The 10,976-nt window shown below is 32.8% G+C and overlaps 1 pseudogene; it reads right to left on the bottom strand.

Moving 5' to 3' along the window:
* Positions 1 to 1,225: 1,225 nt before the first annotated feature.
* LOC107693611 (sn1-specific diacylglycerol lipase beta-like) overlaps positions 1,226 to 10,976 on the bottom strand; it is a 10,338-nt pseudogene continuing 587 nt past the window's right edge.

Below are 10,976 nucleotides of genomic sequence, written 5' to 3' on the forward strand. Positions count from 1 at the left end.
TGCGTGTTTGAGTGCGTGTGTGTGTGACAGTGTGTGTGCGTGTTTGAGTGTGTGTGTCAGTGAGTGCGAGTGTGTGTGTGTGACAGTGTGTGTGCGTGTTTGAGTACGAGTGAGTGTGACACTGTGTGTGTGTGTGTGTGTGCGTTTGAGTACGAGTGAGTGTGTGTGCCAAAGTCATGCTTAGAAACTCAGCACTACCTACAATATTCTGGTCCCTGGATATAACTCGGGGTCCTGTCTGATTTATCATTCGCAAGAGCCACTTATAAACATGCACTTTACAGTCTCACTTTTTCCAACATAGGACAGACCAACTCTTCCTCAGCATTTTTATTTTGGAAAAATGCATGACATCCTGAAAAAACAGAAAAGGCTGCAGTGGAGTAAACGAACAGACACTGATATGAAGCCCTCGTCTCATCAGAAGAAATGTTTTCATGCGTTTGGTGCCACGCATCAAAGTCTGATCACCCGATACTCAAAAACATCACGCCACCAGGACACTGATAATACTGACTTGTTCTTGCTTGAGTCTTAATCGCTCATCTTGAACTAACACAAAAAATTAAAGGAACTCTTACAGCTGAACAACACAGAATTAAAAATAATGTCACATGGGAATATATGGCAGTTCATGAAGCCTTTAAAGGAGACATTTTATGCCCCTTTTTACAATATGTAATATAAGACTCAGGTGTCCCCAGAATGTGTCTGTGAAATTTTAGCTCAAAATACCCCATATCATTTTGAAAATGCCTATTTTGAGTGGAAGCAGAAACACGCTGTTTTTCGGGCCTGTCTCTTTAAATGCAAATGAGCTGCTGCTCTGATATACGGTTTTCTGAGCGCACGCATCCGAAGCACACGCATAGAAAGCGGCTGTCACAGTATGTGAGGACTAAACTAAGTTCTCATTCACACACAAGTTTACGTTAAAAACACACGAGTTACAAAAAACAGTGGGTTATGTCTGTGAAGGTAAACAGCTGGGAAATAAATCGCATGTTTATTTTAGATCTGTGTGGCAGCAGCAATATACAGTAAATAAATCAATAAATGCACTGCTGTCTTGTCTCCTCTGAGGCTGGGACTCTAAACAGTGTTCTGTGCTCGTCTGTGCAGCCAAACACAGAACAGTTAGCGTGTTTTGCTCAAACTTTCTCCATGGCATTAGAGCTGCTACACCGTTGTCGCTTGCGAAAACACAATAACGGTGTAATGATTACGGACCTGATTATAGCACTTAAAACCTGGAAAAGTCAGATTTTCATGATATGTCACCTTTAAGAAGCAGACACACTAATGGGAGTATAAATGCAGAAATGAATAGGCAAGTAAAACGAGGAGTCCAGTAAATCTCTTTTGTGAGTGAAGCTCAGATGACGTTCAGGTGGCTGTTGCTGATGGAGGACGAGCAGAGAGCAAGCGGGTGTTCGTGGGTCAGACTGCGCAGCGCCCGCAGAACCACGTCAGGCATGTGATCGGCGATCATCCGCGGGCTGATCAGAACATTACAGAACGACTCCTCGCTCGACCACTCGGCACGGTATCTCACCTGAGAGAAGCAGTGTCTGTGACAGAGAGACACACATGATTACTCCTTTGAAGAAAAACATCAATCAATTTGATCGTCTTTTTATTATTTATTTTAATTCATTATTTATTAACCATTATTTTTAATTATATTTTTTAATTACAGATATGAATACATTTAATTGTTTTTATTATACATTTAATTTTTAACCATTACTTTAATTATTATATTTTTTAATAACTGATATTAATAAATATAATTTTTATTACATATTTTTCAATTATTTTTAATAATTATATATTTTTTAATTACAGCCATGAATAAATTCAATTTCAGACATAAATAAATGTAATTGTTTTTTATTATATCTGTTTAATTATTATATTTATTAATTACAGGTATGACTACATTTTTAATTGTTTTTATTATATATTTTATTTAATTTTTAACCATTACTTTAATTATTATGTTTTTTCTAATAACAGACATGAATAAATATAATTTTGTATTACACATTTTTCAATTATTTTTAACTATTATTATTAATAATTATATATTTTTTAATTACAGCCATGAATAAATACAATTTCAAACATAAATAAATTTAATAGGTTTTTATTATATATTGTATTTAATTATTTTTAACCATTATTTTTAAATTACTGGAATGAATACATTTAATTGTTATTTTATTATATATTTTATTTAATTATTAACCATTACTTTAATTATTATATTGTTTCTAATAACAGACATGAATAAATATAATTTATTATTACACATTTTTTAATTATTTTTTAACTATTATTATTAATAATTATATATTTTAAAATTACAGCCATGAATAAATACAATTTCAGACATAAATAAATTGAATAGGTTTTTATTATCGTTTTTAATTATTCTTAATTATTATATTTTTTAATTACTGGTATGTATAAATGTAATTTTTTTTTTATAATATATTTTATTTCATTCTTAACCATTACTTTAATTATTATATTTTTTCTAATAACAGACATGAATAAATATATTTTTATTACACATGTTTCTATTATATTTAATAATTATATTTTTTAATTACAGCCATGAATAAACAAATTTAATTGGTTTTTATTATATATTTTATTTCATTATTTTTAACCATTATATTTTTTAATTACTGGTATGAATACATTTAATTTTTTTATTATTATTATTTTAATAATTATATTTTTAATTACAGGCATGAATACATTAATTGTTTAATATATATTTTTATTACTATAACTAGTATTTTAATAATTATTATATATTTCAATAACACATGAATGCATGTAATTATTATTATTGTTGTTTGTAATTTTTTTATTATCGTTTTTAATTATTCTTAATTATTATATTTTTTAATTACTGGTATGTATAAATGTAATTTTTTTTTTATAATATATTTTATTTCATTCTTAACCATTACTTTAATTATTATATTTTTTCTAATAACAGACATGAATAAATATATTTTTATTACACATGTTTCTATTATATTTAATAATTATATTTTTTAATTACAGCCATGAATAAACAAATTTAATTGGTTTTTATTATATATTTTATTTCATTATTTTTAACCATTATATTTTTTAATTACTGGTATGAATACATTTAATTTTTTTATTATTATTATTTTAATAATTATATTTTTAATTACAGGCATGAATACATTAATTGTTTAATATATATTTTTATTACTATAACTAGTATTTTAATAATTATTATATATTTCAATAACACATGAATGCATGTAATTATTATTATTGTTGTTTGTAATTATTAGAGTCAATCAGATCTAACTAATAAAGTGTGGTAAGTCATCAATAAGACAAATCAAAATGTCTGGCCTGCGAGCGGGCCGGTCCTCTGTGATGTGCAGGACTCGTCCCGGCAGGTACAGAGGCAGGTGTGTGAGGCGGGGGGGCGACTCGTCAGGCGACAGGCTCTGATAGGTGCTTGAGCGCCGAAGCAGCAGACTCTCCTCCCCCAACAACGGCTGGTTAAGCAGCTCCTCGCGCCGGGTCTCCAGCTCCGTAGGGAAGTCATCAGGAGTTCCTCCAAACAGCTCGTACCAGCAGCCGTGCATTAAGATCTTATACTGAGAGAGAGAGACTGATGGAGTAAACAGCACAACGTCTTATCTATCATTAGTGAAGGACCCTACCTTTGGTTTACTGCAGTTAGATACCATTTTTAGCAATCGTCTTTTCAAGTCTTCCATGTTAGGAATACTCAGTCTAGAGAAACACATGAACACAGTCAGTTTGAGGAAGTGATACGAAGCGAGCTGTACAAGCAGAAGTGAGAAAGAAGGAGCCAGAAACAGGCTCTAAATACAGCCATACACATGTAAATCAGTGACTGACCGCTGAATCTCACCTGGGTACAAGGTCTTTTCCCAGCACCACCGAGACCACAAACTGCTTGGAGTAATCAGCCAGCGCTTTACTGAGGACAGACAGCAGACGAGAGCTGGAAACCGTACACTAATAACATGGTACAGTGCCGTGATTCTTATATAAATAACAATAAAAGTATATAATAAATAGATCAAACATGACAATAAAATACATTTATAATGTTGCAAAAAAAAATAAAAAATATATCAGTTTCCATAAAAAATATTAAGCAGCAGAAACTGTTTTCAACATCGATAATCATAAAAACCCCTATTAATAAATTAATAGCCACTAATAATTGATAATTAAGCAGCAAATCAGCACATTAGAATGATTTCTGAAGATCATGTGACACTGAAGACTGGAGTAATGATGCTGAAAATACAGCTGCGCATCACAGACATACATTACAGTTTAACAGATATTCACATAGAAAACAGCTGTTTTACATTATAATAATATTTCACAATTTTTACTGTATTTTTTTACTCAAAAATATTTGTATATATCGAAGCATAAGAGATTTCTTTAAAAAAAAACATTTAAACGATTTTTTTTTATTATTCATTTTTTGACTGGTAATAAATAATTAAATAATTTATAAATTAATTATATATATATATATATGAGCAATTCCAGCTGCAGTGCTGAACCCATTCCTCATTGAGAGTCTGCGCATTATCCTGTCGTCTTCTTGCGTGGATGACCAGCCTTTTTGGGGGACGTGAATTAATTATTGTCATTGTAAAGATGCAATATTTGAGAAATCACAGATTTGGAACGACCAGCTTCTCTTGCAGTGGCTGAAATTTTTTTATACTGTGCTTCAGAATAGAATTACTTTATGAAATATGCTTACAAATCTGCCATTCTACTCCTGTTAGGATAACTTCAAACAGGACTAAGCAGTGACCTTAAAATTTAGGAAATTGTAGGTTGTTCTCTAATTTTGATCTCCAATGTATGTGATGATATCAAATGATTTAATTTAAAGATTGTAAAAAAAAAAAAAAAATTTTGGTTTGTCTCTAGTACACAATCTGGTAAGGTACGCACTGTTTTTAACCAATTCCATATGCCTATAAAATAATAATAATAATACTTAATATTATTTTATTGTAATTATTATTAAATAAAATAATAAGAAAGTGTTATTATTATTTTATAGGCATATTGAATTATTTTATTTTATAATATATTTTTTTATATAATATATATATATTTATATTATTTTATTGTAATTATTATTAAATAAAATAATAAAATAACCCTTGTGCACCAATTTAAAAAAGTTACATAGAGGTCCTTAGATGACAAAAATGTCTTAAAAATATTATACATCAATGTTTTTTCTCCTTTTACTGACATAGATCTTTTTGCCTACATCAGTTCTGAACATAACTACCAAAAAATCATTCATTTTCAGGATTTTAACACTTTAAATGGCAGTTTGTTTACAACAATTTGTACGCAAACAACAATTCTCAATTATTTTCTATATGCTAAATGCTAAGCAGATTTTTTAAAATTTGTCATTGATCAGCAACAACATTAATTTGTATGCATTATTATTTTGTGCAAAAAAAAACTACCATTTACCCACACTATTTTCTCAGACCATACTATGATATCCATATCAATACACTCACACAATTGTAATTCTATAATACTTTTTTTTTTTTTCAGCAGAAGCAGAAAATCTGAAATAAAGAGCATTTGTGCCATCAGGTGGAAAATAGCAAAAATAACAAATAAAATAATAAACATGCTATTATAATAATATGATTTTATTGAAGGAAGCATGATTTTATGATTAAATATTGTCCTTACTTTGTCCTTAAGGTCCTAACTACATTTTATATCTAGTGTAAAACAGATGCATGAAGGGAAATGAGGGTTAAATATTAAAATTCCAATAAAAATACAAAATATATGCTGTTGTCAATAGCACAGCCAAAATGATCTGAAAAAAAAAAATGAATTCAGAGAAAAATGTCCCTAAGGGATAAAAAAACAATTATTGTATTTTGCTGTAAAATTACAATACTAATATATATATATATGTCTTATTTCTTGATTTTCAAATGGTAAATAATCAACCTTTTTTAATATTGATGAGTTGCCGGCAAATAAAAAAAATAAGCGCTGCTGGTTTCAGAATAAGCCCCACTGAAACACAGTATCATGAACTATGTTTTTGTAAAGGCAAAATAATGAAATCGCAGACTGCACTATCGCATAAAGCCATATCGATATATCGTGCAGCCCTAACTGCAGGCCATCCGCGAGATGTTCACCTGGTTATGAACGCTGATGTGGATGAAGTCTCTGTACTGCAGGCCTGTGCTCTGTAGGATGGAGCTGAAATGACAGCCCAGGTTTTCTCCTCCAATCAGATCATGCTCCACGTGACGGTTTCGACAGCTGGAGCACACATCAGTGAGCGCATTTCTGTATTTAACACTGCTATCCTTCAGCTGGCAGATGTCATACGCACCAGTCTCCACTGAGTCTGCAGAGCCCCGTGAGTGGGTTTGAGTAGACGTACAGCGGCCATCCGTACGCCGCTGCTGCAAACTGCATACAGTGAGCGGCTTTCTCAAGCTCCACCTCCAGATCTTCCCTCTGAGAACAACAAAACACAGTCAGATCACTGAAGGTGCGCATCCATGAGCTACTGCAATAATAAATAAATAAAATTTTTTGAAATGGAAAAAATAGTTTGCATGTGTGTTTTTTTTGTTGTGTATCATATTTGATGCATCAGGCTTTTATGGCTAATATAGTCTCAAAGAGTGAGAATATGGAGGAAAAAAATATGAATTTGCTGCAGATTCTGATATTTATATGATGAGATTCTGATGCGTGTAACGTAAATCAATGAGATCTTTCTAACAGTGCAGCAGATACTGACATAAAACGCTATAAATATCAGTGGTCGCTCTATATCTCCAGTAATCTGTCTCAGTGAGATGAGAGTGAAATGCTCCAAACATATAATGCAGTGATTGAGAGCTGAAGAAATAAAGGCTCCTCAGAAGATGTGAGATGTTCTGGAGGCTTGTGAAGATCATTCCTCCGCTGAGGAACAGTGAAAGTAAAGCTTCTGGAAACAAACGCTCCTCAAAAGATCCTGAGGATCAGATTTGAGACTCTAAAACATGATTGATGGAGAATCAAGTAAAGCTGAGCTGCTTCAGTCCAGTAAGTGTTCATCTGGAGATATTACTGCAGTTATTCTGACGCTTACTTGATCAAAATCAGTCAAGATTTGACACGAGAAGCTGTACAATTACACTAAAAGAGCTCTATAATGCAGCAGGTGTTATAGGTTTGTTAGACAGTAATGCAGCAGCATGTGTCAGAGCTGCAGACTCACTATCGGGGGGGATGGTTTGTGGGACAGGACCTCATCAGGGTCCCGGCAGTGCTCCACTTTGTCCTGTTCCTGATGCAGAAGAGACAGACCAGCGGCGATGTCACTGGGAACCAGGTCTGTGTCCTGGAAACAAGACCGTCGGGTTAGCATCTCTGCTAGGGTTCGGGGTTATCATCACTAACTAACTAACTATAAAAAACAAACACTTTTGTTACTTGAAATAAAACGTTCACAGGAAGTAAAATGAAACATTACAAAGCATTGGTAACACTTTACAATAAGGTTTCATTTATTAACATTAGCTAACATATACTAACAATGAAAAATACTTCTGAAGCGTTTATTAAATCTTGGCTGATGTTAATTTCAACATTTACTAATGCTTTATTAAAATCAGAAGTTGTATCTATTAATGCTATCTAATGGACCTGAGCTCATATGAACTAATAATGAAGCAACTAATGTTAACAAAGATTAAATACTATAACAAATAATGAGAAATAATAATGCATTAAATACAGTTAACAAATGGAATGTTATTGTAAAGTGCATTTCTGTTTAATTTAAACTGCTAAAATACTAAAATTACTAAAATAAATTAATAAATATTATATAAAATAGATAAATATTAATAATAATGATATAGAGATATTAGAATAGACTAATTCAAATGTTAAAAACACAATAAAATAATTATTAAATTATATAAGTAAAAACAGAATTAATTCATTCATTCATTCGAAATATTAAAAAAAACTAAATATCAGTGATATTAAAATAACACTAGAAGAGATTCACAATATAATCTGTAACATTTAGGTTACTGGCCAATATTGTAGAGTTTTTTTTAGATGTATCGCTATTGTCTGACATTGTATATTTCTATATTTATACATATAGAATACCTCACTTAAAGTTAAACTTTAAAAACACTAATAATTTAATAGCAAAATCAAAAAAAAAAAAAACATGCATTTTTCATACTGTACATTATAATTTTGTGATACCTAAATTCACTTGTACAATTTAAACAATTAATTTTAGTTTAAAGTGATTTATTTTTAATTCATTTAGACGATATAAGATAATTTTAATATCAGCCATTTATCGATTAACGGCTATAACATATTGACATAATAATTAACAACTTAATGGTATCAGTAAGAATTTTAGGTAACGCTTCACAATAAAGTTAAAATTAGTTTGCATTGGTTAACTAGCATGAACTAAACGATTCACGCTTTGTTATGCTAGTTAATGAAAATACAACTGTTAATTCAGGATCATTAACAAATATAAACAGATACAACTTTAGATTTTATTAAAGGGTTAGTTCACCCAAAAATGAAAATTCTGTCATTAATTACTCGCCCTCATGACGTTCCAAACCTGTAAGACCTCTGTTCATCTTCAGAACACAAATTAAGATATTTTTGATGCATTCTGAAAGCTCTGCATAGACAGCAAGGGTGCTATCGCAAGCGTTTCTTTTGCGCACAAAAAGTATCCTCGTAGCTTCGTAATATTACGGTTGAACCCCTGATGTCACATGGATTATTTTAACGATCTCCTTGCTACATTTCTAAGCCTTGATCTTGGTAGTTACATTGCTGTCTATGGAGAGTCAGAGAGCTCTCGGAATTCATCAAAAATATCTTAATTTGTGTTCTGAAGATGAACAGAGGTCTTACAGGTTTGGAACGACATGAGGGTGAGTAATTAATGACAGAATTTTAATTTTTTGGTGAATTATTCCTTTAATGCATTAGCAAACGCTGAAATTAAGATTAATAAATGCTTTAGAAGTATAAACTAATGTAGTTAACTGCTACTGAATTGATTTGAAATGTGAAATGCACTCGTTGAGGGGTAAACGGACCAGGAAGAAGCCCTGACGAGCTGAGCGATGCTGGAGAAGGCGGTGCGGTGGTTGTCGTCTTGGGGCAGGCAGCAGCACAGCAGACGCAGCCGGCTCTCCCTCACCCGCGACGCCACCGTGTAGAAGAGCCGAGACGACCCGCTGCTCTCCAGATCCCTCACGTCCAACGGAGCGTCTGGCAGAGCGCCTGGCTTCTGACTGCCCAGAGGATCGAACACGACCAGCACACCGACCACCATAGACAGCAGGATGATCCAGCTGAGCACACACAGGCAAAATCGAAATATTGAGAAAATCATCTTTAAAGTTGTCCAAATGAAGTTCTTAGCAATGCATATTACTAATCAAAAATTAAGTTTTGATATATTTACGGTAGGAAATTTACAAAATATCTTCATGGAACATGATCTTTACTTAATATCCTAATGATTTTTGGCATAAAAGAAAAATGTATAATTTTGACCCATACAATGTATTGTTGGCTATTGCTACAAATATACCCCAGCGACTTAAGCCTGCTTTTGTGCTCCAGAGTCACATTTGTAATTGTAACAGGGCCGAGACACAAGTGCGAGTCTATTTAATAACACACAATATCAAATAAAATCTAAAAAATAAAAAATAAAGAGAGAGAGAAAGCTAGATTTATGTGCTTATATTTTGCATGAAGACAGGACAAATCCACATAAAGACAAAAAACATAAAATGTGTCCAGAAAAATATAAAGCAATTCAAGTCATTTTGTAAACATATATTACTGTTCAAAAGTTTGGGGTTTGTACGATTTTTGGAATGTTTTTGAAGTCTCTTCTGCTCACCAAGGCTGCATTTATTTAATTTAAATACATTAAAAATAGTGAAATATTATTGCAATTTAAAACAGCTGCTTTCTATGTGAATATGTGTTAAACTGTAATTTATTTCTGTGATGCGCAGCTGTATTTTCAGCATCATTACTCCAGTCTTCAGTGTCACATGATCTTCAGAAATCATTCTAATATGCTGATTTATTATCAGCTTTACTGTCACTTTTGATCAATTTAATGCATCCTTGATGAATAAAAGTATTAAAATCTTGTAAAAGGAACTATTTTTTCCTGACCTGGACACCACAGCTCCGATCACAAACCCGACCTCTGCTGGCTCGCATCCCGTGCTGTTGTCAGACACCCAAACGGCCCCCAGACAGGCCCATACGAGCTCAGGGACGTACAGCAGGGCCCGCAGATACACCAGAGCTGGCACAGAGCGCCGAGGGCCTGGATTCATGATGGTTCCTAAAACAAAACACAGCCGCGTTAGCATTACACTGACGAAACCCTCCAGATATGAAGAAACCCCACCATCTGTCCACTCACTTACCTTGAGCACTGAAATACACGACTGCACAAAGTGTCAAGATGATGACAGCCAGCAGAACCAGAAGAACTATGAGGTAATTATGCAAATTCGCTCCACCCTGACAATCAAACCGTCCCTTACGGTTAGTGTACAGAACTAAAGTCACGATCCACCTAAGAGACAAGACATGACAAGAGAGGTTTAATACACAAAAATGTCTTTTGTTTATGTTTACTATGGTTTTAGCACGTGTACCATAGTACTGCAATTAGATAATTGGCATGGTAATGACATATATTAATGAGCATGATCTTAGCACTTCCACGGTAAGAGAGTTGTTTGTATTGTGGTATTTCTAAATACCGCGGTATACCGCGGGGGTGTATAGTACGGTATCACACACTTCCTAGTCGT

Source organism: Sinocyclocheilus anshuiensis, unplaced genomic scaffold (genome assembly GCF_001515605.1).
Source record: "Sinocyclocheilus anshuiensis isolate Anshui unplaced genomic scaffold, SAMN03320099.WGS_v1.1 scaffold546, whole genome shotgun sequence".
In the NCBI taxonomy this organism is placed as follows: domain Eukaryota; kingdom Metazoa; phylum Chordata; class Actinopteri; order Cypriniformes; family Cyprinidae; genus Sinocyclocheilus; species Sinocyclocheilus anshuiensis.